This window comes from Sminthopsis crassicaudata, chromosome 1 (genome assembly GCF_048593235.1).
Source record: "Sminthopsis crassicaudata isolate SCR6 chromosome 1, ASM4859323v1, whole genome shotgun sequence".
Classification (NCBI taxonomy): domain Eukaryota; kingdom Metazoa; phylum Chordata; class Mammalia; order Dasyuromorphia; family Dasyuridae; genus Sminthopsis; species Sminthopsis crassicaudata.
The window spans coordinates 666,647,997-666,655,526 of NC_133617.1; the positions used below are offsets into that span (position 1 = coordinate 666,647,997).

Consider the following 7,530-nt stretch of genomic DNA (forward strand, 5'->3'; position numbering starts at 1 on the left):
CATACTCCCATTTAAAAATATTTTTACTAATGAGATGCTCAATTAAAAAAGGTATGTGCCCAACACCCATAGATAGGACTTTTAAAATCCTAGTCCCAAGTCTCTCATCTCCTCTCAACTAATTACAATGCTCAAAACTACTAAAGCATAGATCTGGAAGATGAGGTAGTATCATTGTGGGATCCCCAAAAAGCAAGAGAACATTTCCAACACTGTTCAAAAATATTTATTTTTTCTGTATAAAAGGAGAAAACTGGGGATCTATCTTTAAAACTGACCCTCTACCATCCCAATCTGAATTCAAACCTGAAAGGTAGCATACCTCCCTTCAACTCTAAAATGAGTATTTTTTAAAAAGATTTTATTTGACTGATTGCTATATATGGATTTTTATTTACCCTTTCCTAGTAACTGAATTTCCTAGTAACTCAATTACCACATATATTCATTTCAAAAGACTTGTCCTGTTAAATGTAAGAGCTGAAATGGGTAGGAAAAAATTATCAAATCTATTTTAAAATTACAAGAATTCATAAGAGAATCTTCATTCAAATTGCTGTAAAAGTGGCCCTAATTCCAAGCACCAGAATTTTATTAATCTCTGGAGTAAATAGTACTAAGGGATCATGTCTGATAGGGGTAATAGTAATAGTGTGATACCTGCAAGAGAGAGAGAATAATGACAAGTGTTGAAGGAATACTGGGCATGATAGTAGCCATCAACTTTCAAATTTTTCTAAACTCCCCTGTTCTTCATGATCTCTACTCATCTATTAACCTTTCATGCTCTTCTATCTAAAGCTTCTTTTTCTCAAACATTATTAAAGACTCATTCATACAAAAATCTTAATTGTTTAATGTTTCAAAATTTTTTGTTATATTTCTCATCATGTGTGTATAAACATATATTTAAACTATTATGTATTAAATAGGCTTTTGTAGCTTCTGTAGACTAGTCTTTGGAACCTAATTATCAATCTTAGCAATATACCTAGAGGAAAAAGAACTTATGTTTCCCAAACAGCTACCATAAGATGAACCTTTAAAATAAAAATAATATGTAACTAGGGATAGTCTATACTCAAAGCCATAATAGTTTCCTACAATTTTTAAATTCTTCCAGTTTTTGTGCAGTATGTGTATATAACATATACTCATATATAACATTATATATCAGACGATTAATGATTAATCTCAAAGTTAATCAATGACAAGTCTTAAAGTAGTCTCAATGATTTTCTGATAGAAGCTAATGCTTTGAAGAGAAATAAGGAAAAGAGGACCCCTTTTTTCTCATATCTTAATACATCATCACATCTTGAGACAAATTTCTCATATTATGATGTTTTAAATATATATAGTTAACAAAGTGACAAATCTAGCTATAGTTTCCCCACATTCATTATTCTGCTCTATGAAGTTGTTGATGTCTGATAAGGGCTGAACTACGGCTGAAGGCTTTCCCACATTCACTACAATTATAGGGTTTCTCTCCAGTATGAATTCTTTGATGTTCAGAAAGGGAAGAACTGTGACTGAATGCTTTTCCACTTTCTTTACATTAAAGGGTTTTTCTCCAGTATGAATTCTTTGATGTTGAGTGAGGCACGCACTCTGATTGAAGGCTTTCCCACATTGGTTACATTTATATGGTCTCTCTCCAGTATGGATTCTCTAATGCTGAGTAAGATGTGAGTGGTTGCAAAAGGCTTTTCCACATTCATTACATTTGTAAGGTTTCTCTCCAGTGTGAATTCTCTGGTGTTGAGTAAGAATTGAGCTGTGACTAAAGGCTTTGCCACAATCATTACATTTATATGGCTTCTCTCCAGTATGAATTATTTCATGTTGAATGAGTGCTGACTGTTTTTGGAAGGCTTTCTTATATTCATTACACTTAAACGGCTTTTCTCTAGTATGAATCTTCTGGTGTTCAGTTAGGCACGTAATCTGATTAAATGCTTTACCACAGTCATTACAATGATAAGGTTTCTCTCCAGTATGGATTCTATGATGTTGAACAAGGTGTGAGTGTTTGGGGAAGTTTTTCCCAAATACATTACATTCATAGTCTCTTTCTCCAGTATGAATTCTTTGATGTTCAGTAAGAGATGAGCTCTAAAAGAAGGCTTTCCCACTTTCAATACATTTATATGGTTTCTCTCCTGAATAGATTCTCTGATGGTGAGTAAGACATGTCCTTTGACTGAAGGGTCTATCACATTCATTACACTTATAGGGCTTCTCTCCAGTATGAACTCTCTGGTGCTGGATAAGCTGTGAATGTTTACGAAATGTTCTCTCACATTCATTACATTTAAAAGGCTTTTCTCCAATATGAATTCTCTGATTTTGTGTAAGGCATGTGCTCTGGCTGAAAGTTTTCCCACATTCATTACACTTATAGGGTTTCTCTCCAGTATGAATCCTCTGATGCTGAATAAGGAATGAGTTATGGCTAAAGGCTTTCTCACATGCATTACATTTATATGGTCTCTCTCCAGTTGAGTGAGGAGTGAGCTCCGGCTAAAAGCCTTCCCACATTCAATGCATTTAAAGGGTTTCTCTCCAATATAAATACTTTGATGCTGAGTAAGGGATGAGTTCTGAGTAAAGGTTTTCCCACATTATACTTATAAGATTTCTTCCATTTGGAAAGTTTCTGATGTTTATTTTGGTCTGAATTTTGTTTGGAGCTTTTCCCTCTGATACCAACTTTATAGATTCTTTTTCCTATAGAAAATCTTGAATGAATTTCAGAGTTTGAGTTCAGAAAATTTCTTCTATATTCATTATATTCATAGTCTCTTTCCCCAGTGGATGATTTCTTATGGGTAAATTTCATTTGCTTAAAACATCTCTCCTCTGAGAAGTATTTTTCTTGGGTTTCTCCCATGAACTTTTCTTGTTTCCTTGATAAACTGTTCTCAATAATAAATCCTTCAAATCTAGTACCCTGTGGAATAGCTTCTATGAATCGTTCCCTTGCATCTGATGATTCTACTTCGAAAAAAGAATCTTTGGTTATATATTTAGTCTTCCATCCTGAAAGAAAGGAAAAATGAAAATATTCATTACCTCTTTGCTGATACAAATTTTCTATAATGTAATATTAAGTCTAATAGGAGTATATGGTTAGATAAATCATAAAATGACTATTTGTGAAGTGAGTAGGAAAAGGGAAAGAGAAATGATGGTAGACTTGGAGGGGCTTTGCATAGAAATCAAATGCAGAGAAAGAGGAGACTCTATCTAAGAGGGTGACCAGAGTGACCAATGAAATAGTGTAAGCAAAAAAACCCAAACCAAACCAAACACCCCCCCCAAATTCCTTTACAAAATGCTGAGATTGCCTTCCCACCCTGATCTGCTGGGTTGGCTGTTACTTCACAGTTTCCCATATCACTATTCTTTACCTGACCAAGTACTTCTTTGGACTTCTCTTTCTTCAGTTCCTAGGAGATCTAGAATCCAGGGCTCCCCTCCCTTCTTCAATCACTTCAGGTTTGGAAATTGGGATTCCTGATCAGCAAAAGGAATCAGAACACTTCTGTTTATGATGATTTTGAAGGCCCTAAGAATGCATATCCAGTTCCCTCTCAGGAAAAAAAAAATTCAAAGTAGCATCATTTAAAATAATGCAAAATGGGAAAAGATTGTTTGTCTTAAAAATGGTTGAATGAACTGATGTAATAACAAAACAGAGTATTATAGCACCACAAATATAAACAAATGTGGAAAGAAAATAATGCAAAAAGAATCTTAATGCACACAATGATTATACAAAAGACAGTACAATTAGTTAAGTACACTAACAGAAAGTAGAAAGAGACAATGAGTAAATTAGATGTAATCATTTCGTTAATGATTATCACAATTGATAGTTGGGAATTTGGAACTTTACATACAACTTTGTTTTTTATTTTGCTAGACTTTTTTGTTTTATGTTGAGATAAAAACAAAGGGGAGGAGATAGAAAAAAGGAAAAGAGAAAAAGAAAAAATTAAAAAGCTAGGTGGCTGAGATTAAAATAATAAAAAGTGATTAGAAAGTTCTGATACCAAAACCCTGAGCCAAATCTCAGCCCTTGAACCTCCAAAGCCATGAACATGGAATTAAAGTAACTAAATCCCAAGAAAGACATAAGACAAAACCATCTTACCCAAAGAGACTAGGTTCCTATAAGTCTCTAGCATCACATCCTTATATAAATCCTTTTGAATGGAGTCCAATTGCCTCTATTTCTCCTGGGTGAAGTACACAGCCACATCTTTGAATGTCACAGATTCCTGAAACACCAAAACAGCCTTGTTTCTCTTCACATTGTCCTAGAAAGAGAAAGAACTGGCAGCAACATGGAAAGCAGACAAAATCTATAATATCATTCTGAGCATTAAAAGTTCTGAATAGATGCAAAGATGTTGGTATGATTTATGTGAGCAAAGGCATATATACTAAGATCATATGAGGAAAAGTAAAGGAGAACAAATGGACAAGGAACTCTCAAGGAATCTAAGAATTTAACACTGGAAAAGGAAGTCAACAAAACTGGATTCTAACCCCATTTCTGTCATTAACTAGCTATGTAATCACAGGCCAAGTCACTTTTCTGGGCCTTGGTTATTATTCTATTTTACCAGGTATGATTTGAGGTTGGGTGTCTTCCGGGAGAAAAGTCAATGTTCTCAATAATAGGATCCTCCTTAGCATATGTATGTGTATATATATATATATATATATATATATATATATATATATATATATATATATATATATATATATATATGTATGTATGTATGTATGTATATTTTATAGATGATACCAAAGAAGCAGCAAAAAACTTTGCCAATATAAGGAGCTTCAGTGATCAATGTCCTGCAGCATAGAGTCTGAACTTATATCTAGATGCAATGCTAGAGGGAGAAAGTCAGAAGGAAAACAGAGCAGGATCAAGAGTGGTTAGCAGCTTTGTGGCTGTCACAATTGGGTAATCAGGGAGCTAGCCAAGCTACCACTTTACTTGGCAAGCAGGAGCTACCACTCTGAGCCTCAGGACTTTTACTTGAGAGAGTTATAAATAGCTGCCATTTCTCTAGCCCTTTGTAAACAATCAAGAACTTTTATCAGAACAACATTAGGTATGAGGCAGTATCATCATTCCTAATTTATAGGTGAGAACTTTAAGGTCCAGGAAGGGAAATTACTTATGCAAAGTTACATTAATAATAAATTTCAGAATCAGGATTTCAGCCCCAATAACCAACAATCTTCCACTATAACATAGTGGATAGCTTTTCTATCAAACAAGCAGAGAAACTGGAATTATGTAAGCTTCCAGCTAATTTCAACTGACTGGTACCTTCTCTTTTGTTCAAGTATCAGAAGCAATTTCATTACCTTCATGAATCCAGACTCTCTTTTAACATAAATTTCTCTTGCACCTTCATGATGACCAGAATTGAGAAGTACCAATGTAACTTAAGGAAGAAAAACAAACTAATAATAACTATGTGAAAAAAAATTAAACTGCTAATAATAAGAGAAAAGAAAAAAATTTAAAACAGGTTCTACCTCATATCCATCAAATTGGCAAAAAATGACAAAAAAGGAAAATGACAAGTGTTGGAGCTATGGGAGGACAGGCATTTGTTGATGGAGGTGTATAATGGTAAACCTGTAGAAAGGAATTTGGAACCATCAAATTCACTAATCTGTTCATAATATTTGATCAAATAATATAATTAAAAGGCTTATATCCCAAAGAGATAAAATAAAGTGAGAAAAATTGCATATATACACATATAGTTGTAGCAGCATTTTTTGTTGCAGCAAAGCAATGAAAATTGCCCATTATGCTGTAAATGGCTGAGCAAATTATGGTATATGAATTTAATGATATAGTATAGTGAATTTAATTTTTAATTTCATCAATAATGAATATTACTTCACTGTCAGAAAAGGCAAAAGGAATGGATTCAGAGAACATGGAATGACCTGAGCAAATTAAAAGTGCAGCAAGAACCAGGTTAACAATTTACACAATGACAAGAGCACGGTAATGAAAAAAAAAAAACTTTGAAAGACTTAAGAATGCTGATGAATAAAATGACCATGATTTCAGAGAAGGAATTTAAAATATACTTGCTCTAACTTCATAGAGAAATGAGAAACTATTGATATAGAATAAAAACTACCTTTTTCTGACATGGTCAATATATGTATTTGTTCTGCTGGCCTATGCTTATAAAGGTTTTAAATTTTTTTAGGGGTAGAAGGACAATTGGTGGCATGAAGAAGACAATAGTGATACTGATATTCTAAAAAAGACAGTCAATAAAGTGGTTTTTCAAACATATAGACGAGAATAGGGAGAGATTTGGAGTTAGGATGTTAGTGTTAGGACAAGGAAGAGATTTAGTTAGAAACTAACAGTCAGGACAGCTTTGGAATAAATATGCTTAATGTATTATAATCTTTTAAAAACATCAGTAAACTGTATATATATATTTTATGTAACACTTTTCTTTGGTTTTATTAATAAAAATGTTTCTGTTGGTATTTGTCAAGTTCAGAGTAACAAAAATTTATTTATTTATTATTATTATTTTTTAAATTTTAGGCTGGGGTTAAGTGACTTGCCTAGGGTCACACAGCTAGGAAGTGTTAAGTGTCTGAGACCAGATTTGAACTCGGGTCCTCCTGAATTCAAGGCTGGTGCTGTATCCACTGTGCCACCTAGCTGCCCCTATAACAAAAATTTATTTAAAAATATGTAACTCAAGGTGGGCTTCTCTTAATAGGGATTTTTAGAATATCAAATATATCCACATCAATGCAATTTTATGAAGGCAATGGGACTGAAAATCTATGCAATCAGTACTGGGAGTTTGGCTTGATTAACTAAGTTCTTGGTTGGAGGTTCCCAAGCATTAAGCTAGAAGTTGTTTCCTAACTGGACAGGCTGTCCTAAGGTATATTGATGACTGGCCTCTTATTTATAGAAGTTCTATAAAGGCTGCAAGGTGATTTCATAGTAGGTCTAAATGGCCTCAGGTTGCCTCAGGAAATTGTTCAACATGAGAAAGGTATGGTAGGGTATGATTTCAGGGTTTGATGTTAATAAAAAAAGCAAAAGCAAAGAAGTAAAAACCATAGTTAGCATAAATGAATAGGCAGTAATAAAACAAAGCATATACAAGACTCTTGTTTTGTAACCTTATCTACTATGAATTACTATGAATTTGATGCCCAAATCCACAACTCCACTCAACTCAAAACTCCTGGGATAATGTTCCAGATATACTATGATGATCATGTCACTACTCTACTCAGAAACTTTTAATAGTTCCCTATTGCCTTCACAAAAAAGTATAAAATCTTATTCTGGCATTTAGGCCCTGCTTAGCTTTACCTCTTACTCTGTCTCTCTTAGTGTCTCCTATGTTCCAATCAAATTGAATCTTCGATTCATTTCCTTTTGTGATCCTAGCCTCTCCCTTCTCTGTGCTTTTATGCATATTTCCTCCCATG

The 7,530-nt window shown here is 33.7% G+C and overlaps 1 pseudogene; it reads right to left on the reverse strand.

The window, feature by feature from the left end:
• Positions 1-266: 266 nt before the first annotated feature.
• On the reverse strand, positions 267-5,403 carry LOC141551229 (uncharacterized; annotated as a pseudogene).
• Positions 5,404-7,530: the final 2,127 nt, after the last annotated feature.